Genomic DNA, 25,578 nt, shown 5'->3' with positions numbered 1-25,578 from the left:
GGGTCTTTCATGATGAGATGAGTTTTCCCAGTTGTTATCCATTGTTCAATATCACCTCCTTGCAAAGTTTGATTGAACTGTTTTGATAGTTGTTTATGAAGGCTTGTTAGGTGTTTAAGCCAAAAGCCATGCAGTTCATCGTCGCCTGGAGCAGTCCAATTTTTCATTTTCTTTGCTCTTTCACTTACTGATTCTGGTGTTATTATTAGATCTTGCATTTGTTGGTTACATTTTTCAACCTCTTTCATCCAGCCTGCTTTTTTATTATAATTATTGGATTGTCTCATAATTTCCCCCAGAATTGCACTGTTTCTTCTTTATTTGGTGTTTCTAGGTTTCTTGCAGTTTCTCCTTCTATGCTTTGGTAGAAACGTCTTTGATTCGACTGGAATTGGAGATTCTGCCTGTGTTGTGTAATTCTGGCTTCATATCTGCTAATCTCCCTTGACACTGTTGTTATTTGCTGCTTTACTATTTCCAGGACTTCTCTAATTTTCCTTGAATCTAGGTGGTATTTTTGGATCAGATATTGTTTCGTGGTTTTTTTTATTCTTCAGGTTCTTGTCTTTCGTATCTTTCAGTTTACTAGCATCTGATCTAAGCCTGGCGATTTTATTTTCTAATCTAATCTTCCATTTAGGTGATGTACTACTTTCTTTTTTTACAGGTCCACTGATCTTATATCCGAGCTCTTGTGTTGTTATTGTTGCTGCACTGTACATTAGTTGGTTTGTTTCTTGCAAATTATTGGTTGTTATTTCTGCAAGTACAGCATTGACATCTTTTAATGCCTGAGCAAGTTGTTTTTTGGCAACTGTTTTTAGAGCTGGAAGTCGAACCCTTGTGGTTGCTTGGTTCATGTGCTCAGTTATTTTTTGCTTTAGTTCTTGTTGCTTTTCTGTTAAATGGCATTTGGGTTTTTGAGGTGAAGGCAAAGGGGAGGTTGCCTGGTTTTGATTTTGAAACAGTTCAGCAACAGTGACATCCTCTATTTCCAACATCTCCTCCACCTGAGCAACTGCTTCAGTTGGTGGTAATTCTTCTTCCATATCTTGAACCTGTGTTGTTCTTTGCAGTTCTTCCAGCTCAACTTCTGTGAATACTTTATTCCTGATTATGAATCTTCTCTGGTCTGCTAGCCTGTGTTCTGTTATTTCTGTATCTGGATGCTTCTCTTTCCAAATTTGGTACATTGTTTTTAAATAACCTCTTCTAGTTGGACTAGACTTGTAATAGCAGATCATTATTTGAATGAAGGAAGAGGGGAACAGCTTAGGTGGGGCACTGACTGTTTTTTGCTTCTGCCCCACCTCTTCTCCAGGTGTGTTACATCTCCTGGGCTGCTGCTGAGCTGGGGCTTCTGCCATTATATAGGGCAGGCTGGCCCAAGGGCTCTCATCCTTGTGGCTCTCAGCCGTGGGGTGAGCTGCCTGGGGTCCCAGAAGATCTCTCTCCTCTGCCTGAAGATCCGTCTTCCCTTAATCGAGAAGCTAGCAGGAGTTTACATCAGCCTGGTTCTGGTTTTTATTAAGCCAAGTGGCCGTGGTGGGTTAGTCTGGGGAGATGTGTCTGGGAGAGCGAAAAAGTGGGTCTGGAGTGGGGGCGGCAATATCACGGGTAGCGGGCAGAGGGAGGTATGGCGGTGGGAGTTGGGCAGGCCGTTACAGGGGAAATTGGTCCAGGCAATTGAGATCTGTTTCTTTTTCCGGCCCTTCTCCCAACCCTCTGACCCTAGGGAGCTCTGAGAACACTCCTTCGAGGATTAGGGTGCTGCTGCTGAATGCCAGGTCAGTTAACGCAAAAACATCTCTCATCCACGATCTGATTGTGGATGAGCGTGCTGACCTGGTATGTGTGACGGAGACCTGGTTGGATGCGCTGGGCGGGGTCGGTCTCTCTCAGCTTTGTCCTCCAGGTTTCCAGATCATGCAGCAGCCCCGCCTCGAGGGTCGGGGAGGAGGCGTTGCAGTCATCTTTCTTGAGACTCTCCCCGTTTCCAGGTGCCCGGTCAGGCAATGCCAGAATTTCGAGTGTTTGTCCTTGAGGGTGGGCCTCCGAGATAGGCTGGGGATTCTGCTGGTGTACCGACCACCCCGCTGCACTTCAGTCTCCCTACCTGAGCTGGCGGGGGTGGTCTCGGAGGTGGCCTTGGGTCCCCCCAGGCTTATTGTTTTGGGGGATTTCAATGTCCACGCTGAGGTCCCCCTAGTGGGTGCGGCTCAGGATTTCATGGCCTCCATGGCAACCGTGGGCCTGTCTCAATTGGTATCGGGCCCTACCCACGTGGCGGGACACACTCTGGATCTGGTTTTTGCCGACCGGGAAATAAATGATCTGGAGGTGGGGGAATTTGAGACCACTCCCTTGTCATGGACAGATCATCACCTGGTGGGGTTTAGTTTGACTGCTCCGTCTGCCCTCTGCAGGGGTGGTGGGCCGATTAAGATGGTCCGCCCCCGGAGGCTTATGGATCCGCTCGTATTTCAGACGGCCCTCGGGGAGTTTCCAGTGTCCAGAGCTGGTGACCCTGTCGAGGCCTTGGTTGATCTCTGGAATGGAGAGATGGCCCGGGCTGTTGACATGGTTGCTCCTAAACGCCCTCTCCAGCTTGGTGGAGCCCGTTCGGCTCCTTGGTTTTCCTCGGAGCTTAGGGCGATGAAGCAACTCGGGCGACGGCTGAAGCGACGCTGGAGGAAGAGTCGTCATGAATCCGACCGAACACGGGCTAGAGCCCATTTTAGGGACTATGCCGTGGCGGTGGGGGCGGCGAAGAAATGCTTTTTCTCCGCCTCCATTGCGTCTGCTCAGTGCAGACAAACAGAACTGTTTCGTGTGGTGAAAACCTTGCTGCACACGTCCCCCCAGACAATGGGGGAGGAGTCATCTACGGCTCTTTGTGATCGGTTTGCCTGTCGCTTTGCAGATAAAGTCGCTTGTATCTGTGCTGACCTGGACTCCAGTGTTTTGGCAGTTCCAGCAGACGTGCCTTTGGTACCATCTGGTCCCGTTGTGTTGGATTCTTTTCGGTTGGTGCGGCCTGAGGATGTGGACAAGATCCTGGGCAGTGTGCGGGCGACTTCGTGCGCTCTTGACCCTTGCCCTTCATGGCTAATAAAAGCTGCCAGGGAGGGAACAGGCAGATGGTTGGAGGTAATCGTTAATGCTTCATTAAGGGAGGGCAGGATGCCATTGTGCCTCAAGGAGGCGGTGGTAAGACCACTATTAAAAAAGCTCTCCCTTGATCCCTCCAACCTGGACAACTATAGACCTGTGTCTAACCTTCCCTTTTTGGGCAAGGTGATGGAGCATGTGGTGGCGTCCCACCTGCAGAGGGTCTTGGATGATACGGATTATCTGGAACCTTTTCAATCTGGCTTCCGCCCCGGGTATGGGACTGAGACTGCCTTGGTCGCTCTAGTGGATGACCTACGCCGGGAACTAGACGGGGGAGTGCATCCCTGTTGGTTCTGCTGGACCTCTCGGCGGAGTTCGATACCATCGACCATGGTATCCTTCTGGGCCGCCTCTCAAGTATGGGAATTGGAGGCACTGCGTTGCAGTGGTTCCGGTCCTTTCTTGAGGGGAGGGTCCAGAAGGTGGTGCTGGGGGACTACTGCTCGGCCCCGTGGCCGTTGGCCTGTGGGGTCCCGCGGGGATCGGTCTTGTCCCCCATGCTGTTTAACATCTACATGAAGCCGCTGGGAGAGGTCATCCGGGGATTTGGACTGAGTTGTCAGCAATATGCGGATGACACTCAGCTCTATCTCTCCTTGTCATCTGATCCTAGGGAGGCGGTGGATGTCCTGAATCGGGGGCTGGAGGCCGTGATGGGGTGGATGTGGGCTAACAAACTGAAATTGAATCCGGATAAGACGGAGGTACTGTTGGTCAGTAGGAGAGCCAATCGGGATGAGGAGATTTTACCGGTTCTGGATGGGGTTGCACTCCCCTTGAAGGAACAAGTACACAGCTCGGGGGTACTACTGGACCCGGCTCTGCTTTTGGAAGCTCAGGTGGAGGCGGTGGCCAGGGGTGCCTTTGCACGGCTTCGGCTGGTGCGCCAGCTGCGTCCCTTTCTCGAGAAGGCAGATCTGGCCATGGTTACCCACGCCTTAGTCACGTCGCGGCTGGATTACTGTAACGCGCTCTACGTGGGGCTGCCCTTGAAGAATATCCGGAAACTGCAGCTAGTGCAAAATGCGGCAGCGAGGGTGTTATCTGGAGCTGCCCGTTGGGAACATATCACCCCCATTTTGAAAGAGCTGCACTGGCTGCCGGTTCGTTTCCAGGTCCAATTCAAGGTGCTGGTTTTGACCTTTAAAGCCCTTAATGGTTTGGGCCCGGGGTATTTGAGGGATCGCCTGCTCCCAAGGGTTGCTGCCTGCTTGATGAGGGGGCCCCTGCTCCGGGTGCCGACAATGAGGGAGGCCCGGCTTTCGTGCACTCGGGACAGGGCCTTCTCTGTTGCTGCCCCTAGACTCTGGAATGCTCTCCCGGTGGCCATTCGTTCCTCAGACTCCATCACGGCTTTTAGAAAGCTTTTAAAGACTTGGCTTTTTACCCAGGCTTTTACATGATTGTCTTTACTGCGTTATTATCTGTTATGTTGTCGTGTTTTTATGCTTGTTCATATGTTTTTAGCTTGACGTTTTTATTGCTTGATGTTTTTACTGCTTTTATTGTATGTTTTAATTTTTGTAAACCGCCTTGGGGTTTTCTTTTAACGAAAGGCGGTATAGAAATGTAAAAATAAATAAATAAATAAATAAATATTTCCTTGTTGGCATTTTTCATATTTTTTTTCCGGTTAAGCGACATTTCTTCCAGTAGCCTTGCAGTCTCCAGCCTTGGTTGCTCAACTGAAGATCCTGAGTCCTGTATCCCACTTGTCACCAGATGTTCAGGGACTCCAGCACCTGGTGCAGTCCTTGTTGACCTGGGTGACGACCGATCCGGTATAGATTTATTAAAGTTATATCTCACCATATTGTTGATGGGAGAGGCACTCTTCATCTGGCTCCTCTGGTGAGACCTGTCCAGTATGGTTGGATCTCTGGCATAGCTCTCACCTTCCTCAGAGCATGCAAGCCCCACAACCACACCAAGGTAGTGCCTCACTGGTTGTTTATTATATATGTGTGTGTGTGTGTGTGTGTGAATAATTCATAGGAAATCTATATACATCTGCCTTTAAGACTACTATTAATTCAGTCTCCATGTTAGAAGCAATCAATTTCCATTTAGATGATATTGGAGTAAAACAACATGCCATTCTTTGAAATACCTAGGGGGCGGCTGGCTGGCTAGTGTTAGAGCCAATGCTTATTAAAGCTGTGCCAAATAGGAACATAGGAAGCTGCTTTGTAATGAGTCCGACCATTGGTCCTTCTAGCTCAGTATTGCCTACACAGGCTGACCGCAGCTTCTTCAAGACTTCAGGCAGGAGTGTCTCTCAGCCCTATCTTGGAAATATGAGGGAGGGAACTTGGAGCTTTCTGCATGCAAGCCCCTTCTCCTAGGGGGGATATCTTATGGTGTTCACACATGTAGTCTCCTATTCAAAGGCAAACCAGGCCAGATCCTGATTAGGAAGGGGGACAATTCATACTTGCTACAAGACCAGCTCTCCTCCCAGAACAAAATGTTCATCAGTTTGTTTAACTTGTTAATACAAAAGTAACTATTGAAGTTTGGTGAAACTGCTAGTTCCACTCAGGGTGAAATGTCCCTTGAATCTATTCCATTTATTGGCTGGCTGGCTGGCTGCTAGTTGACTCTTTGCTCCCTGCTCATCAGCTGCTTGGGTGTCACTTTCCTTTGAACTGCTTCTGTTGTGAAAGTGAACCCAGGAAATTGAGGATAACAAATGAGTGTAAAGGCATCAACATGCCATATAGCCAGTCAGATCTGACTACTTGTTGATGTCATGAAGCCAATCCAAAGTGAGAGAAATACTTTCTGCCCTCACTCTTAATAGGCAAATAATTCTGAACTTTTTGAAGGCATGTCCAAACATTACTGAACATGGCTGTATTTCTTGCTGTTGATGAAATATTTCATAAATGGATCCCCTTTTAGATCAGCCTTAGTTGTTGTATGCTTATGTTATTTTTATATTGTCCACAATATTCACAAAGTCACATCTCCATTGGAAGCTCCAGTCACTGCAGGCTGGTAAAGCTGAAAATTGTAACAGCAAGGTGTGAGTGTTTTCATGTCCTCAATGGTAGTGATGTGCCCTGACTGGTCCGGAGGCCATTCTACAGGCCTCCGGACAGGGGCGGTTCGAGGTTCGGATGGAGTGGGGTGGGGGTTCCTTTAAGGGTGGGGGAGGGTTTACTTATTCCTCCCGCAAATGTATTCTCATTAGTAATTGGGTGTGTGTGGCCGCGCACGCACAACGTGCACACGCACAAAAGGCTTATTGAAGCCTTTTGCAGCCAAGCAGGGAAAGGGGCGGCAGGGAGGTATCCTGCCACCCCGATTATGAACGAGAGTGCACGCGCCGGAGGGGGGAAAGCGGCGGGAGTAGTAAGTAAACCCTCCCCCACCCTTAAAGGAACCCCCCCACCCCAGTGCTGGACTGCAGCTCCGCAGTTCCGTGCACACCCCTACTCAATGGTGCTTCCTAAAATACAACTAGTAACTGCTTACATCTGCCATAGTGCACAAGGAGGGAATTAAGTATAGCTGTCTTATGCTCTGTTAGCATCCCTAAGATCTGAGAAAACCTCCATGTGCAAGTTACATTCTGTTTAGACCTATGCCCCATTTTGGGGGGGAATCCCCATCTATTTGGGAACCTATCTGTGTATTTGGGGATTCAATTTGTTTGTAAAGACCCCATTTATATGAGATCTAACAATTATATCTAGTCCAACAGCTCTCTCTAAGGTCTTTCTCAGCTCTGTTATCAGGAATCCCTTGACTGGAGAAGTCAGGAATCGAGCCTGAGACCTTATTCATAAAAACCTTGCCATTGAGCAACCCTGCTCAGGATAATGAGGAGTCCATTAAATTGACTTTCATCTTTGTCCATACAGACGATGACTTCTGAAGAAAGTTTGCTCTAAATATTTAAGGAGAATTGTGAATACTTATCAATTCTGCAATAATGTTGCAAGCTTTCATATTATTTATTTATTTATCACATTTTTATACTGCCCGAAACGTGAGTTCTCTGGGCTGGCAAGAGTCTCTCTCTGTGCCTTGACCTATCATAGCACCATAGCTTTCAAGCAAAGATTGCTTGTGTTATGAATGTAAAAAGCCAGCAGTTGAACATGGTTGGGATACTGTAGAGTCAGGCAGAGTTGCTCTACTGAAAGCTTAGTCAGTAAGACTTATGTAATATCTGTGGAGAATCAATATCACAAGCTTTACACATGTTGGCTGAGGTGTGGCAAGTCAGCTGAGGTGTGACAAACAGGCTTATGCTATTAAATAGTGAAGGTTAGGTGATAAACTTCATAATCTGTGGTGGCTGGTAATTTGTTGACTTGATAGGGCTGCAATTTTAACTTCTCTGACAGCCTCACACCTGGAATTGTGCAGGACTTATAAAGGAAAGAGTTATAAGAGCTCTTTAAATCATGTTCTTCCCACTGAGAAGCATCATAGGCAAAGATAAGTGTTAAATTTGTGTCAGAAGCCACCAGAGCTTAGCATTAGAAAAACCTATTTGTTATGCCACAGCTCAGTTTTGGAAATGTGCAGTAACTTCAGACCATGAACAAGGTGGCTTTCATCCATGACCAATCACAACTAGTTTTTATGGCAGATATTCTACTGATGCTACTCAGAGCCCCAAAAAGCATATGTGCAGTGGCTACATGCCTGCTTCTGAAGTGCATGTGCTTGTGTGTATGTGTGTGCATTTTTTGCTGATCTCCTTTTCCCCTGGAAGTTCTGTACAACCCACAATTATGTCCCTGAGGGCTGTGTGATTCAGCTGGAAGTCCTATGCACACCTGTTCCATTCTGTCCTGACTCATAACCTGCTTTTTTGTGCTTGTAGCACAAAGTCACTTACAACATGGAAGAAGAAGAAAAATACAAGCATTAAAAAAAACCTAACAACACAGAAAAACAGCAGCAAAAATGACTATATCTATCTATCTGTCTGTCTGTCTATCTATCTATCTATCTATCTAATTTGAGAACAAACAAAAATCAACCAGTCCCAAAAGGTTTCTTCAAAAGCCAAGACTTAACTTGGAGTACAAAGTGGGGGTTACAGGGAGGGAATTCCTTTTTGGGAAGTGTGACCCCATCTAGAACAGGTAGGTCAAAATCGTCTCTAGAGTTCTGACCCCACACAATAAGTACCTCCATCTTATCTGGATTCAGCTTCAGTTTATTCACCCTCATCCAGCCCATTACTGCTTCCAAGCAGGCATTTAGGGAGGATATGCCAGCTCCTGAAGAAGTTGAAATGGAGGAGATCTGGGTGTCATCAGAGTACTGGTAACACCCAGCTCCAAATCTCCTGATGATCTCTCCCAGTGGTTTCATGTAGATGTTAAAAAGCATTGGAGAAAGTACAGAGCCTTGAGGGACACCATATTTAAGCTCAGATTTTGAATAGCAACAACCTCCAATTGACACCATCTGGAATCTATCCAAGAGGTAGGAGCGGAAACAGTGCCTCCCACCCCCAACACCCCCAGACGTTCCAGAAGGATACTATGGTCAATAGTATCGAAAGCCGCCGAGAGGTCCAAAAGGACCAACAGAGTCACACTTCCTCTGTCAATTCCCAATTGGAGATCATCCATCAGGCCATCCAAGGCAGTCTCCACCCCATAGCCCACCCGAAAGCTAGTTTGAAATGGGTCTAGATAATCAGTTTCCTCCAAGACCGCCTGGAGCTGAGAGGCCATCACCTTCTCAATTACCTTGCCTAGCCATGGGAGGTTGGAAACAGGCCTATAATTGCTCAACTCTGAGGGATCTCAGAGGGTGTTAAACTTCAGGCAGGGTGAAGGAGAGTGAGTAAGATGCTGGATGACTAAGACCTTTTCCTTTCTGCTTGGACAGTAGTCAAGCAACAGCCTTCCCCACACAGAAAGGGGTTCTCAAGTTACTTCTTTTATCTGAGCCACAGACACAACTATTTTATTCTTTGATCTTGAGTGAGAGAGGGGAGGAAGAAGAAGCTCACAAAATTTGGGTTGTGAGAAAATAAACCCATTATATAAACCCATACTTGGCTGGCACCATTAAAAAAGGGGAGGGCAGGCATTCTCTAGAGTTTATGTGGCTCCATCTATGAGCACTCTTCCCTCCTGCCTGGCTGCTGGCTCTGTCACGGAGCCAGTGGGGGCTGAAGGGATCAGGGGCAGTGTGGCCCCCGGAAGTTCCAGGATGCCCTCAGTGAGTGCGCAGAGCATCCTGGAGAGACCCACAAGCCCAGGAGGCTGCTTGCAGCCTCCCAGTCAGGGGTCTACTCATGTGTCACCAGAACTGCGACACACACGAGCAGCAACATGAGGTTAACAGAGTGCTCGCTCTGTTGACCTCATTTAAGGGGAGGGTGTTTTAGGTGGGCTAGCTATCTTGGGAGCACCAGGCTCACCTGCAAGCCCGATGATTCCCACGATCCACGGAAAGCAGGCTAAGCTCCTGCTTATTTAATAAATCTAATTAGAAGCCTGGGTGAATAAATGTGTCTTTTTAAGCACCTTTTAAAAAGTTACCAGAGATGGGGATCCTCTTATTTCAACAGGGAGGACATTGCAAAGTCCAGGGGCAGCAACGGAGAAGGCCCGTTCCCAAGTAGCTGCCAAGTGAGTTGGCAGCAACTGCAGGCAAACCTCTCTAGATGATCTCAACAGGTGGTGGGGCTCATGGTGAAGAAGATGTCCTCTTAAATACCCATGGCCTAAACTGCTTAGGGCTTTATAGGTAATAACCACCACCTTGTATTTTGCCTGGAAATGTATCGGCAGCCAGTGTAATTCATTCAACAAAGGAGTGATATGGTCTCTCCTAGATTACCCTGAGACCAACTTGGCTGCCACATTCTGTACCAACTGCAGTTTCCAGACCACGTACAAAGGCAGCCCCATCGAGTGCATTGAAGTAATCTAGCCTAGACATTACCAGCATATGTAGCACCGTTTTGAGGTCATTCATCTCAAGAAACAGATGCAGCTGGCGTATCAGCCGAAGCTGATAAAGGGCACCTCTGGCCACTACCTCTACCTGGGACACCAGGGAGAGGTTCAGATCCAGAAGCACCCCCAGACTGCATATCTGTTTCTTCTGGGGGAGCGTGACCCCATCCAGAACCAGCAGATTGAAATTGTCTCCCAAGTTCTGACCCCACACAATAAGTACCTCCATTTTATCTGGATTCCGCCTCAGTTTGTTATCCCTCATAAAGCCCATTACTGCCTCCAAGCAGTGATTTAGGAAGGTTATGCCTTCTCCCATTGATATGAGAGAAGTAGACATGGAGGAGTAGAGTTGGGTGTCATCAGCATACTGATAACACCCTGCAGTAAATCTCCTGATGATCTCTCCCAGAGGTTTCATGTAGATGTTGAACAACATCAGAGACAATATGGAGCCCTGAGGGACACCGTAGGAAAGTTCAGATTTGGAAGAACAACAGTCTCTAAGGGACACCATCTGGAATCTGCCCATGAGGTAGGAGTGGAACCACTGCAAAGCAGTGCCTCCTACTCCCAATCCCCTCAGACGTTCCAGAAGGATACTATGGTCAATAGTATTGAAAGCCACTGAGAGATCCAAAAGGACCAACAGAGTCACACTCCCTCTGCTAATTCCCAATTGGAGATCATCCATCAGACTGAATTATATAGTCCATAAAATTCAGCCCGGAGTGTGTTGCAGTAATGAGGGAACATGATTCACTATACCAAAGCACCCTCAGAACATCTAACTTGAGACAATTAAAGCCTGTATCTCCCATACCCCAGGTGCCAGATTCCTTACAGGCTTCACACCTGACACCTCAATATTCACAATCTGGAAACCAAGTTTTGCAAGTAAAACTAGTGTGATACTAGTACAGAGCTAAGTTGCATTGATTTGAATAGGAGAACATTAAATGTATTTTTAACCTTGTCCCTTTGAGTGCTGTGGGTTTGAAAGTACTTTACTTTGGCAAGATAGTGGAAGTAGTTATCAAATACTTCAGGATGTTATTAAATAATAGGAATTTGTCAAATTTTCAATTGCCTTTTCAGCACTAGAAAATAACAACCAGAAGAGCTGCTGAAGGCTACACAGTAGGCTTAGCCCTGAGGTATATTGCTCTGCTAAATTATTGAATCATTAAAGAAGATCAGATACAACCACCTTTTAGCACAGCAAATTTAGCAAATCGTTTTCTTAGCAGACCTGTGGGGAATCAAAGCATTTTCCCAAAGTCCATTTGATACTTTAACTGGGTAATTAAGTTGAATCAGTTCACCCTTAACAACAAGAGAACTAACTCACAGAGTTGCATTTCCAGTTGTGTTTGATTGGATAAGATGATTCATATTCCAACAAAACATTATAAGTGATTTGTTTAGTATGTTCAGTTGAAAAGAATGGAGGGTGGGAGAGAAGTGGCTCATCTATTAAGCTACTAGAATCCCAAGCCTGGCTGTCATTTTACAAATTACACTCTGTCATGACTCCTATCAGAGCCAAAAGAGGAGGGGGGAGTTCACTGGGGCTGAATCCTTATCTGTAAGGGATTCACAATAGACTGCTACAATCCACTTCTTTTTGATGTGGGGAAACCCACTCTCCATATAAGGTTCTTGGGCGGGGGGGAGGGTTAAGTGAAAAACCTTCCCCAAAGGGGCTGAGCAGTCCTAGGCTTCCAAAGGTGTGTGACAAATTTCACTCTCTTATTACCCCAAATGGAAAGTAGCACACTTCAGCAACAAGAATTTGATCTGAATCAGATTAAAAGGAAAACGTATGCAATAAGAATGATTGTCTTTTTATAAAACAGATTGTAAGTGAGAATTTTCATTATCCCAGCAATGCAGATTCAAAGCAATCATTAAAGAAAAATAACTTCCCTGACATGTTTAACTGACTTGGTTCTAATTTATTGCTTACAGCTGCGGCCTTCCCATATTCCCAGCAGCTCTAATTAGGGATGTGCACAAAACTGGTTTGATTGGTTCAGTTCGAATTCAAACCAGGTTTGAACCAGGAGGGGGTGGCTCGATTTTGGTTTTGCTCGAACCTCCCCCTGGTTCGGTTCAAATTTGAACCATCGAACCACCCTGGTTCGAATTCGAACCAGTTCGAGTTTGAACCAGTTCGCACATCTCTAGATCTCAGCCTGCTGCTTCCTCAGGGCCCTCCTGGGACTAACTAACACCAAAGCTTCTGCTGGAGGCTAAGCCAGAAATCCCCCTCTGGACTGGTCCCTTTGATTTGAACTTCCTGGGGTTTTTTCCTTTTTAGGAAAGGCCCACCCTCCCAGCAGTTGCTGTAGGTGAAGCCTAGTCTTCTCCTTAAGCTTTGCTGTTATTACACACTAGGGATGCGCAAACAGGTTCAACATCAAATGCATTTGATGTCGAAATGGTTCTGTTGACAGTTCAGGGTTGAACCAAACTACCCCCAGTTCGGTCTGACCCCAGACCAACCCCCCCGGCCATTTGGGGGGTTTGTGAGTCAATTAAATAATAATAATTTTTTAAAGGACACTTATCCCCTCCTGGGGGCTTCTCTGAGGCTGTGAGGAGGGGTTTGTGAAGGCCCCCCCCCGCCGGCTTTCCTCATAGCCAAAATTGCCCCATTTGGGCATTCTTCAGCTCTTTCCGGGCTTTCCCCCCTCATGGTGGCCATTTTGGAGGATGCTGCGCATTTTCACTGGGCCCCTGCGTGGCCAGATCATGACCCAGGCCATGCAGAGGCCCAGTACGCATGTGCAGTGGCCTCCAAAATGGCCATGGCAAGCGGGAAAGACCCTGAGAAGGCCAAAGAATGCCTGAACTGGGTGATTCTCCACAGATCCCCCCTCATGGTCTCAGACTAGACTCCCAGAGGGGGTAAGTGTACTTAGTGTGTGTGTGTGTGTGTGTGTGTGTGTGTGTGTGTGTGTATGTATATGTATATATATATATGTATGTGTGTGTGTGTGTGTGTGTGTGTGTGTGTATATATATATATATATATATATATATATATATATATATATATATAAAAAAATTGATTTACAACCCCCCCCACCCAAACCAAACCAAACTTGGGGGTGGGTGGGTTGGATGGGGGGCAAAACTGAATTGGCCTGGTCCTGTTCGGGTCCTGTTTGGACAGAACTGGTACAGCCGGTTTTGTGTACACTCTTATTACACACTCAAATATTGGAATACGAATCAAAATATGCATTATAACAAAAGGTCATTAATTTGCAATATACAAATTCAAGAAGATATATACTACCATCTAAAAATTGCCAGTCATTTATATAGCAATACATCATACCAGATGCAATTATGTATATAATAACAATTCCATGTGTACAACACATAAATCATCCTTCTATAATAGATGGCGGTTCTATGCATGATGTAAATAATATATATACTGATATGATTATAGTGTAAATCGTCTACCAATAAAATCTGTATGAAAAGTCCAACAGCTAGCTGAGTTTCAATAGTTCTTGGCATTAATATTTTTTTCCTATGGGTGCAAAGCTGCTCTCTGTGTATGTGGAAGGCACTGTGTGCAGGTGAGGACAAATAGAGTAGTAATAGATGGGCCACCCCTCATCTCGCAGCTCAGCAACAGTGATCTGACACACGGTCTGCTGTTGTGTAATGGCAAAGACAGAGAAAAGCAGATGGAGTAAACTGGCCCAGCTTAATTGTCATCCCACTCTCTGTACAGTACAATACTCCAATACTCTAGCTTCAGATTTTGGATAAATCTAAATAAGTCCAGATAATCAGTTTCCTCCAAGACTGCCTGGAGCTGGGAGGCCACCCAATCACCTTGCAAAGCCATGGAAGGTTGGAGACAGGCCTGCAGTTACTTAATTCTGAGGTATCTAAGGCAGGCTTCTTCAGAAGAGGCTCTAGGAGGTGTACAACTAGTTTACAAAAACATAAAAACAAGCATCATTTAAAACATATTACTTAAAACATTATAAAAACAATTTTAACATAGTTTAAAACCAATTAAAATACTTAAAACAATTTAAAAGCCTTGGAAGGCCAGGTCTTCCAAGTAAGTCTTTAGGGCTCTCTTAAAGGCCAACAGCGACCCTAAACTGAGGATATCTGCCGGGAGTGCATTCCATAGGCCAGGAGCAGCTACAGAGAAGGCCCAGTTCCAAGTCGCCACCAGATGTATTGGTGGTAACTGGAGATGGACCTCTCCAGATGCCCTCAACATGCGATGGAGATCATACAGAAGAAGGCTCTCTCTAAGGTAGCCCAGACCCAAGCCGTTCAGGGCTTTAAAGGTAATTACCAGCACTTTGTATTTTGCCTGGAAATATATCGGCAGCCAGTGCAACTGTTTTAAAACAAGCATAATATGGTCTTTCCGGGTTGCCCAAAAGACCAATCTAGCTGCCTCATTTTGAACTAACTGAAGTTTCCAAACTATGTGCAAAGCCCCATGTAGAACGCATTGCAATAGTCAAGCCTGGAGGTTACCAGCAGATGCACCACAGTTTTGAGATAATTCTCTTCAAGGAATGGATGCAACTGAAGTTGATGGAACATGCTTCTGTACATAGCCTCCACCTGGGATACCAAGGTGAGGCTTGTATCCAAGAGCACTCCCAAGCTACATATCAGTTCCTTCTGGGGGAGTGTACCCCATCCAGCACGGGAAGATCTAACTCATCCCTCAGATTCCTATCCCCCACAATGAGCACCTCCGTCTTGCTTGGATTCAGCTTCAATTTGTTATCCCTTATCCAGCCCATTACTGCCCGCAGGCAGACATTTAGGGAGTGAAAGCCACCGCACGTTAAGGTCATCTGGGGAGGTCCGTCTCCAGTTGTCACCGGTTCGTTTGGTGACGACTCAGAGGCGGGCCTTCTCTGTAGCTGCTCCTGGACTGTGGAATGCACTTCCGGAGGAAATTCGTAATCTTGATTCTTTACTGTCCTTCAAGAGAGCCCTTAAAACCTATCTGTTTGGCCTGGCCTGTCAGGGTTTTTAATCAGTTTTAATTGTTTTAATACCTGGTTTTCAAGTTTTTAATTGTTTTGTTAGTTTAATTGTTTTTTAAGTTTTTAAAATTGGTATTTATATTTGTATCTCTGTTTTAATTGTTTTTAATGTTTTCTGTTTTAATTGTAAACCGCCCTGAGCCATTTCGGAAGGGCGGTATATAAATCAAATAAATAAATAATAAATAAATAAATAAATAAAACTCACCAGAAGTTCATTAAGAATCATTCCAAGCTGATCTATGTGTTTAACTACTGTACCACTTGTTGGTTTATTTTTCTGGGCTTCTGTTCTCTGACTGTAACAAAATATTGATATAGAGTCACTATATATGGTAAAAAGGATGTCTGAGGGTTAAGACCTACAATTTCACTCAGATTGGCTTAAGGTCTACCACTATTTTGCATCCTGTCGGAAATGAAATCTAGCAGGACAACTGTGAAGTTTGTGGGAAGTTTCTGGGAGGAAAATGTGTAGTCTTGGACACGGTTGTTAAAGCATTTGTTATTTTTAATTATCGTTGTTGTTTGTGTGCTTTTTTAATAAAAAGAAAAAATAAAGTACAAATTCTAAAGTGAAGAAAGAGTCTTGTGTCCTTATTCACTGCTGAATAATCATGAGGTGGGATCATGCTGTCAGTATTACTGAATCCACTAATTTCATTTAACTGTGTTTTTTCAGGTGGGCGGAGGAGTGTGACTTTATCTTAGTTGAAGGTTTTACAATGTTTTTGGTGTTCAACATCAGGAAGTTATACCTTGTGGTTTGGGTGTACTCTTTCCCATAGTGTCTAATCAGATTTTCCTTTTTAAAACACCTGGACATTCAGTAATCATATATAAAAGTTTTAATAATAAAAAAAATAACCAAACAAACCAAAAAACCTTTGGTTTAAGATAAGAGTTAAGATACTTTACATTTTCACTTGTTCTCTAAAAAGAATGGAAATTGCATGTTAAAGCGCCTATCTTAACTTCTGCACCATATAAACTGTAAAGACTTTGCACAGTCTGGTATATGATGATGGCTTTGGAAATGAGGCTCCATGCACCCACACTTTGCCTTGGTCTTTCAATTGGAATTGGGCTGAGGAGGGATGCATCCAGGCAGACATTTAACAGGTGCAGTTTCCTTAATCACTTGCTAGAGATACCTCTGATATATTTCTGCCTGATGCATCTCTGATCAAGGCAAGGTGTGGGTGCATGGAACCTCATTTCTAAAGTGTAAAGACTTTGTACAGTTCTATACCAGACCATACAAAGTCTTTACTTTATGACACAGAAGTCAAGATGGGCACCTTAACTTGCAATTTCCATTCTTTTTAGAGCACAAGTGGAAATATAAAGCATCTTAACTCTCATCTTAAAATGAAAGTTTTAGAATTATGAATTGTATTTTTAAAACCACACAAAACCGAGCTGTTAAGATCACAAAAAGTGTCCAGCTGAGAGCAGTTTTCAAGTGATTGAAAAATTGTTGACAATTTTTTTAAAAAAGAAGCTGTATTCAGTACTCTTCTTTAGTACTTGTAAAGCATTTTCCTAAAGAAACTGAGCTCACTGGAAATACTTGTCAGTTTGTATTCTCCCTCCTCTTTCCCTGTTGTGTCTCTTATTTTAATTTGGTACTTACAGTACACTCAACAAACTGTTCATTAGATTTCATGTTAGAAAATAGTACAGAACATAGTGAAACACATAATAAATGTTGTAGTTGCACACAGGTTTCTCTGGAAAACTATAAGCCCACAACTAATAAGTCTGTCTGAAGAGTCATTTGTTTTGTTTTTTCCTGTAAACTTTTGGGATATATAGCTTAATCCTTGATTTTATGATCTTCTAGGCAAACTACAAAGGTACAAATTCTAGTTTGTAATGTTTCTTTTTTCCTGGGAGAAACACTAAGAGGCTTATGTTTTCCTAGCTGACATAATATGATGTTAGAAACAATATTGAATTGCTTTGCTTACATTTACATCGCAAAGTGAGATCCCAAGGTGAATGTCTGTTGTCAACACCTGCCAAATTTAATCTTTTAGAGCATGGCTAAGCTAATTCTTGCCACAGGAAAGACTGTTGTACATTAATTGATTAAACTACAGGTTGAGTATCCCTTATCCAGACTGCTTGGGACCAGTAGTGTTCCAGATTTCGGATTTTTCCGGATTTGGAATATTTGCATAATGAGATATCTTGGGCATGGGATCCAAGTCTAAATACGAAAGGTTACTATATTTTATAAAAACAGAGCAGGCACCAACAGAGCGCCCAAACAGATGCCAACAGAGCAGGCGCCAAACTGAGCATGCACTCTTTGCTCTCTCTTGCAAGGCAGGGATGGAGGAGCCCTCTTCGCTGCCTCCTGTCAGGGGAAGGCCAATTTAAGGGTTAACCTGAGGGAGTCCAGGTTCCTAGAGAGGCGACTGGGAAGAAACATTCAGCACAGGCGTGTTCCCTCCCAGACACTCTCCCGAGAGAGGAGCCTTTGTGTCTTTTCCTGCCCGTGGGATCTGCAGCCCCCACTTGAAGAAGAGAACATTGGCAGTTGCCAATGTAGGCGGGCAATAGGTGAGCCGCGGGGGGAGGTGATGCAAGGGAGGAAAGCAGGGAGTGGGCTTGGGATGACAGAACTAGGGGAGAAATGTCCCAGGTGGGCAATGAGGGGGGTGAGATGTGTGCAGCCTTCTGAAATAAGTAAGTTTTGACTGCATGTTTAAAAGCAACAAAATTGGGAATCTGCGAGCGAGTGAGCTGAGGCATTTTGGTTTTTTTGTTTTTGTTACGGTGTGGTGTCCGAATTTTGGAGCATTCTGGATTTTGGGTGTCCGGATAAGGATACTCAACCTGTAATAGATTAATCCACAATGTTGCGTACACCAGCATCGTTTATTTTTACTAACTTAAAAATATAGCTCTCTGACACAGGTTGGCCACCAGACTGGAAGTGTGCCATAAATAAAGTCCAAAGTATAGCACAGTGCCACTCTGTTGAGCATGGAAGGGTACATAGTGCAGTACAGTAAAGTACAGTCCAAGCGGCACCTGTGGTACAAGTGGCACCAGTAGCACCAGCAGCAAAATGTCACTGTCTTTTAACAATTCACATGCCTCTGATATCTCTAGCACTGTTGATCTGACCAAGATGTAATGAACAGTAAAAGAGTTAAGACTAGAAGAGGAAGATTTGTGTTCTTCTCTATAACGAATGGCGTATATCTTGTCATCCCATTTTACCTTCAAAACATTTCCTTACAGTCCACTTGCATGCATCTGTGTTCCAGCAGTGCATCAGATGAATCAGCTTCTCTTGTCAGCACAAAGTTACATTTGTGAAATTGCTTCATCATTGGGAGCTGATTGAAGACCATGTGGTGGTACTTCAGTAGCTCTCAACTTTGTCCTTTAAAAAAAATCCATTTATTATTTGCTAAATGGAGCAACAGGAGTACATAGAGGCATGGCAAAATTCCAGGGTGGAAACTGTGGAGGAGCAAAGGAGAAAGAGAAAAGATGAGTTTCTATTGGTTCAGAATGCACTTTCATATATTTATAGATTTTATTTGTAGAGTGTACTAGTATATATGGAGCATTTTCAGGACACATCAATAATATGCAGTTCATGATTTCTTCCGCCCTAATATCATGGTTCATCTATATTCCGTTTTCAGTATAACGATCTTTGATATTATATTCATATTAATAAAATATTCTGCAGGAGTTCTAATGCTCATGTGCTGGCAAATTATGAGCTTGTTCACATGATGGGGTGGTAGGCAGGCAGTGTGGAGGGCCTGTTATACTCACCTTCCCCGCAGACAACTGAATCTAGTTACTGGGAGCGCTGACTGCACTCCTAGATGAGGAGCACTTCATGTCTGCAGCCCACAGTTCCAGAGGCTGGGGTGACGTGTAACCCATGTTAAGGGTGTGCTTGCTTAACCTCGGGTAATAGCCAGGCTGCAGAGCAGGGCTAGCTGGTGTTGGCTCATCAGGATTGGGCCCAATCCTGGCGGTTATCACATGCAGCCTGACCCAGGCTGGGCGTCTCATAGGAGGATCTCGATATTCGCGGGGTTCTGTTCCTGGCTGCAGTCACGGATATGAAAACCATGAATATCTTGTCATTAAAGTCAATGGATTTGCGGGGGTTAGGTTCGCAGTCAGCTATAAATTGTTCAAAAATGGCCCCAAAGTGGCCAGATTTCAGGGGAAACATGTGCATGTGGAAAGGCTTACCAAAGGCCTTACCAGCCTTTGTTGCTCGCACTGAGTCATATTGTGACCAGGAATGCCCTCAAATTGGCCAAAAATCACCAGGTTGTTCTTCACCAGTGGAGAAGTAACTTGACTAGGGAGCAAGAGGTTGCTGGTTCAAATCCCCACTGGTATGTTTCCAGATGATGGGAAACACATATAATGGGCAGCAGTGATATAGGAAGATGCTGAAAGGCATCATCTCAAATTGAGCGGGAGATGGCAATGGTAAACCTCTCCTGTATTCTACCAAAGAAAACCACATGGCTCTGTGCTTGCCAGGAGTCAACACTGACTTGATGGCACAATTTTACCTTTACTCTTAAATTGAGCTATTTTGTGGTTCTGATAAACCAAATGGTGGCTGGAAATGACCTCTGCTGTCATTTCCAGCCACTCTCCACCCGCAGATATGCAAGGTCGATGTGTCCCCTCCCCCCGCTCGTATGCTGAGGTCAAGTGTTATTTTTCCTGATGAATCCGCGGATAATGAATCTATGGATAATGAAGTTTCCCTGTATATGTCATTCTATGTATATACAGGGCATGTAGGCCATATGAAATAAATAGTTCAGATACTACTAAACTAAAAAGTAGGTTGAAGGATATGTATTTAACATATTCAGTAACAGCAATAACCTTAAAATAGTAGCAAAGTGCAGAAGCATTTGTTTAATTTGAGTTTCAAGATTCATTCAGATTTTGCTGTTCACAGGAACTGAAATATTCACAAACTGGTAGAAAAAACAGCCAGTGTCAGTGAGTCATGCATATATTCTGCCTCTCCAATCTGTTATTAAAAGGGCCATTTAAAAAAAACACACAAAAAAAACCCTGTACTCCCGTTACTTGCTAAGAAATCTAGATCTGGATGTCTTGTTCAGCTAGACAAAAATAATATGGGTTGAGATCCATTTGGATAGATTGGCAGGGGAGTGAGGGACAGCTGACTTTTCCTTCCAGGTGCAACTCTATAAATGGAGCATCCTCCAACTTCAAGAGCAGCTTGTCAGGGAACAAAAAAAGGAACTTTAGGCTGCAATTGTAAGCACATTTACTAGGGAGTAAACCTCATTGAGCTCAATGGGACTGAGTAAAGTGGCTTATGATTACACTGTCACTGCAGCCACTTTGTGAAGTACAAGGAAAAGGGAGTTCGTTGATTGGCTGGTGAGGGCCATGTGGGCATGTCACTGCAGCTGTTGGTGCATGTGCTCATCTGGCTGCTCTCTTGGCATTTTGGAGGTGTCCTTTCCACCTGCCCTAAGAATTACTATGTACTTAAGCTTGTTATACTTTTGGGGACTGTGTAGGAAGTTTTGGCCCACCATCTGATTGGCTTGTGGGTGGGAAGGCTGTCTTTTTGCATGCCTTGCACTTAACGGTGTAGCGAGGTTTCTGGCGGCCAGGGGACAGATCGGAGCTATAGAGGGCTCTGGTGCGCAAAGCACATGTACCCCAGTGCCCAAGCCACGCTCCCTGCATCTGACATCAGACTCAAGGGGTGAAGCAACCTAGCCCCCCCCCAGCCTTCCCCTCTGTTGGCTCGCTTTCTGTTCAGAGTGAGAGGTTGGCCAACAGCAGCATCATTGGCATGGAGATGGGTGGGCACAGGGCCACCAGGGGTTGCTGTCCTTTGTCGGGTGTGGCGGTAGCGGATTGGGGCTGGGCAGCATGGCTGTGGCAGTTGGAGGGCAGTCCGCAACCTGTGAGGAGGAAGCGTGGAGGGAGGAAGGAGAAAGGAAGCCCAGCCAGTGCACTTCTCTTCTCACACACTTGGAAAAGAGCATGCATGCCCTGGCTGCAGGGCACCAACGCCTGGGGAGGAAAGGTAGGTGGCAGCAAGGTGCACCCCGAGCCTTGAGGGCCCCCTGATCCTCCGGACCAGGGGACATTTATACCTCCTTATCCTATGGAACCTATGCCCATGCTTGCACTGCTCTCCTTAGTTATATTCATCTTGGTCACAATTAGCAACTACAGTGCAGGATCAGGGAGAGTAGGATTTTTAATGATGAGCACTCTAGGTCACACGTTTGTTTTGCAGAGAGGTTATAGTCATTCCAAAAAGGCAGGCTTTTTTCAATGTGCAACCAGACACAAAATGTGCAGTTTCAAAAAACAAAGCACTGTGCAGTTCCAAAAGAACACTTGTGCAGTTCAAATATGCAAGTCAGGACAAGATTGAATTCTGTTAGATGATGTGACAAATGACTGATAAGAAGAGAAGTAAAGTGAGTAGTCCAGGCTCCTCTAGACCTGAACCAAGCACACACATTTCTTCTCACCCTGCCAGAGATCCACTGCTACTTCCTGCAGACTCCCTGCTACTCCCCACAGTGTCTTTACCAATAAATATTACACTCTTCTGCAAAAGTGCTGTAGAATCTTGTTCTGGGGATTTTCTCCCACTCTGTATAGGCTTCTTAATGTCATGGAATGTGCCTCCAGGTAACAAAGTATTTGTGAACAGACAAGGAAAATGCATAGGTGTGTGTTGAAGCAGCACATGCTAAGTGCACAGATCACACTGACATATCATTGTGCAGTTCTGAATTTTCCTCTTAAAGGTTTGGTGGTTTGGGAAGTTCCTACTTGAATTTTTCTTACATGGAGGCATCGGCAACCTTAAAGGCCCAAAGGCTTGTGGTGTTTCTCAGAGATTTATCAGCCCAACTGGGCTAGCTCAAAAGAGGCAGGAGTTAGCTTGTGATTCTGCTCGGAGCAGGGATATAATAGCTGAGAAACTGCTTGTGAGGCTGAGTTCATTCCTACACAGTGAGGTAGTGGAAAGTAGTAAGCACAGTCCCATTGCTTGCCTCATTTAGCTGCTTGGATAAAAATTGTGGCCCTTTTTCTTGCAAATATATGCCTTGTGTCTGGTGTAGTACTTTTTTATTGTGTAGTTACTTTGCACATAATGAATGACATCTTCCAAATGATGCCCTGGTTTTTAAGTGGAGTCCTTGTAGGATCATAACTTGTTGGATTACATCTATATTAGTTCTGATACCATGCTAAATTTGAATGGATACAGCAGTTCCAAGCATATTATACAGTAAGCATATCTTTTTTGTCATCTGGCTAATTTATATTTTAAAAGCTGCCTTGAGAATAAGTGTCAGGTTAATTACCCTACATAATTGTATTATACTATAGGCGAGAACTTGAACTGTCCTATAAATTGAAAGTGAGCAGTTTGTGAAAGCTATCTCATTTCAATGAGTGCTCACATTAATTTAATGTAAAACTACACTCCAGATTTTAACCAGCAAATTGCTCATCACATTTCCAGTTTGTAAGAGGGGGATAGAGTTGAAAGGAAGAGTGAGACATCGTCAGCTCCAGATAATAGAAATGATGATTTGTGTTACATTCAAGGAGGTACAGCAAGCAGCTTGCCAACCATCCGGTTACAACATAGTAGATAGAATCAAATTGAAATTCAGCAAAAAGTAGTTATTTGGTATAACGGAGCTATCTCTGTTTGCTACCAATAATCTGTGGGTTTTTATTAAGCCACACAAATGTACAGATGGAACTTCAAGGTGGTACCCAGTATATAGAAGTAAAGTGTCCTCACTTGTTAACTGGCTGCTACTAGAAAAGGAAATACTCTTGCACACACCCTGTTGAAATAAATGAGACATGGCCGAAGGGTTTTGTATGCCTCCCATTCATTTCTCTGAAACTTGTACAGAAAGGCTCTGTCAGACAGTGGAAGGCAAGGGAAAGTGTTGTGCTGTATAAGAATTTCCATACAACTGATTCACTCACATACTTCTGTCATTGCTCTGAGTTCTCCTTTGAGCTCTTATGCAAGGAGAAGGAGGGAGAAAAGAAAGGAGAGGGAGAAATCAGCACTGGGAGCAGCACATCTGGGAGAAATTCCCACTGCTGGATTAAATGACAGGTTGGGCCCTTTGAGGCTACCTCTAGGTGGAGACATTCCATAGAGCAGGCATCCCCAAACTGCAGCCCTCCAGATGTTGCTGAACTACAACTTCCAGCATACCCAGCCACAAAAAATTGTGTCTAGGGATGCTGGGAGTTGTAGTTCAGCAACATCTGGAAGGCTGCAGTTTGGGGATGCCTGCCATAGAGGCTGGCCCACAATAAGCTTTAGGGATGTGCATGGACCGGTTCAGAGGCCATTCTACTGGCCTCCAGACTGGTCCGGACATGGGCGGTTTGGGGTTCGGAAGGGTTAGGGTGGGGGTTCCATTAAGGGCGTGGGGGGCTTTACTTACCCCTCCCGCGTTTTCCCAACTCCGGCGCCATAGTTATTGTAAAAATCCGGCAGCAGGATCCCTCCTTGCCGCCCGCTCCAATCGACAATGGTTCCTCCTCCGTGGTAAAAAATCGGGCGGCAGGATACCTCCCTGCCGCCCCCTTGAAGCCCCCTGCCTCCCGCTTAAATATCGCCCCGACTGCTTGCTGTCTAGAAATGGGCGGCAGGGAGATGTCCTCCCGCCCCCTTCCCTGCCGGTCTGCAAAAGGCTTCTTAAAGACAAGCCGTCGTCGATTGGAGCGGGTGGCAAGGAGGGATCCTGCCGCCAGATTTTTACAATAACTACGGAGCCGGAGTTGGGAAAATGTGGGAGGGGTAAGTAAAGCCCCCCCGCCCTTAATGGTAGCCACCACCCCAGTGCCGGACCGCAGCTCCACGATTCCGTGCACTAGGGGTGTGCACGGAACCGCGGAGCTGCGGTCCGGCACTGGGGTGGGGGGTTCCACTAAGGGCGGGGGGGCTTTACTTACCCCTCCCGCCCTTTCCACTTTTTGCGCCGTAAATATTCCAAAAAATCCGGGTGGCAGGATTCCTCGCCGCCCGCTTCTATCCACTACGATGGCTCCGCCAGCGCTGCTCCTCTATGTGTAAACAATCGGGCGGCAGGGTACTTCCCTGCCGCCCCCTTGAAGCCCCCAGCTGCTGCTGCTGAAGCCCCCTTAAATCTCGCCCGGACCGGCCGCGCTCTCTATAAGGGTGCGGGCGACAGCGAGACGTACTCCCGCCCGCCCCCTTCCCTGCCATCTGCGAAAGTGAAGCCTTCTGTGGAACCCACCACCCTATCCCTCCCGAACCAAAACCACCCCATGTCCGGACCGGTTCGGAGGCCAGTAGAATGGTCTCCGAACCGGTCCGTGCACACTCCTACCGTGCACACCCCTAATAAGCTTTTAGGGCTGACACAGGAGTGAGGACATCGCTCCCTTTACTTGAGTGAAGGCTGGCAGAGTGGCGAGTGTGTTTTCATCCAAGAATGGTGTGTGTGTGTGAAATCTATAGGATATAGGGTACTATAGCTGGGTATGTTTAGCCTGCAGAAGAGAGGACTAAGAGTGGATATAATACCTGTCTAAATATCTAAAGGGCTTTCACATAGAAGGAGGAGTGGATTTGTTCTCTCTTTCTCATGATGAGGTCATGAGAAACCCTCTCACTAGTGGGTTGAAATTACAAGTAGGCAGATTTCGGCCAGACATTAGGAAGACATTCCTAACTGTAAGAGCAACAGTATCTGCCCCATACAGTGGTGGCTCTCTTGTACTGCAGGTTTTCAGAGTCTGGACATCCATCTGTTATAGATGTTGTAACAGTTTCCTGCACTGAGCAAGGGGGTGGACTAGAAGATCTCTAAGACCCTATTCTGAACACCAGACAATTTCATGCAGTATTACTCAAATGAGATGATATCCAAGAAGGTTAAATGATTTTTATTGTTTAACATGCAAAAGGATAACTCACATAAAATAGATGCCGTTTCCTTAGAAATTATTGGTGAGTTCATTCAGATTGATGATGCTTGGACATTAAACCCATTAGGTAAAATATCATTGTCATCAGCTGCGTTAAGTTGAGGACTGAAGGCCTCTTTCCCTCCTTCCAAGAGAGGGCCCTTTTCTGCTACTGTTAAGACTGGCAGGGAAAAGGTAAAAGGCCCAAACAAAGGAGGAGCCAGTGCTTTATTGGCTTTCAGCCTGAGACAGCCCTACTAAGCTATTCCCAATACACTGATTTTAAATAGGCTGTGCTAGCTGTTCTGATCAGTGAGACCTGGTTTCTGCAGCAGAGAGGGAGCCCTGGGTGGCCCGATCAGCCGCCCACACGATTGCCAGCTCTGTGATGGAGCCAGGGGGGGCTGGGG

At 45.3% G+C, this 25,578-nt stretch overlaps 1 protein-coding gene and 1 long non-coding RNA gene across 5 annotated transcripts in view; one reads left to right on the top strand and one right to left on the bottom strand.

Moving 5' to 3' along the window:
• The window catches only part of PRKG1 (protein kinase cGMP-dependent 1), a 1,007,212-nt gene that overhangs the window by 190,939 nt on the left and 790,695 nt on the right, over positions 1-25,578 (top strand). The gene's annotated exons all lie outside the window — the stretch shown is intronic.
• The window catches only part of LOC128349244 (uncharacterized), a 67,577-nt gene that overhangs the window by 40,460 nt on the left and 1,539 nt on the right, over positions 1-25,578 (bottom strand). For 2 of the 3 annotated variants that reach the window (XR_008318654.1, XR_008318656.1), the window contains exons 2-3: positions 18,410-18,655; positions 15,381-15,471 (exon numbers count right to left, since the gene is read on the bottom strand). This is a non-coding gene — a long non-coding RNA (uncharacterized LOC128349244). Of the gene's footprint in view, positions 1-13,366; positions 14,078-15,380; positions 15,472-18,409; positions 18,656-25,578 lie in introns of those variants that run through there. The other variant, XR_008318655.1, reaches the window with a different exon arrangement.

The sequence above is a fragment of the Hemicordylus capensis genome, chromosome 3 (genome assembly GCF_027244095.1).
Source record: "Hemicordylus capensis ecotype Gifberg chromosome 3, rHemCap1.1.pri, whole genome shotgun sequence".
NCBI lineage: Eukaryota > Metazoa > Chordata > Lepidosauria > Squamata > Cordylidae > Hemicordylus > Hemicordylus capensis.
Note: the sequence above shows the minus strand (reverse complement) of the source record. Positions and strands in the feature narration are given on the sequence as shown.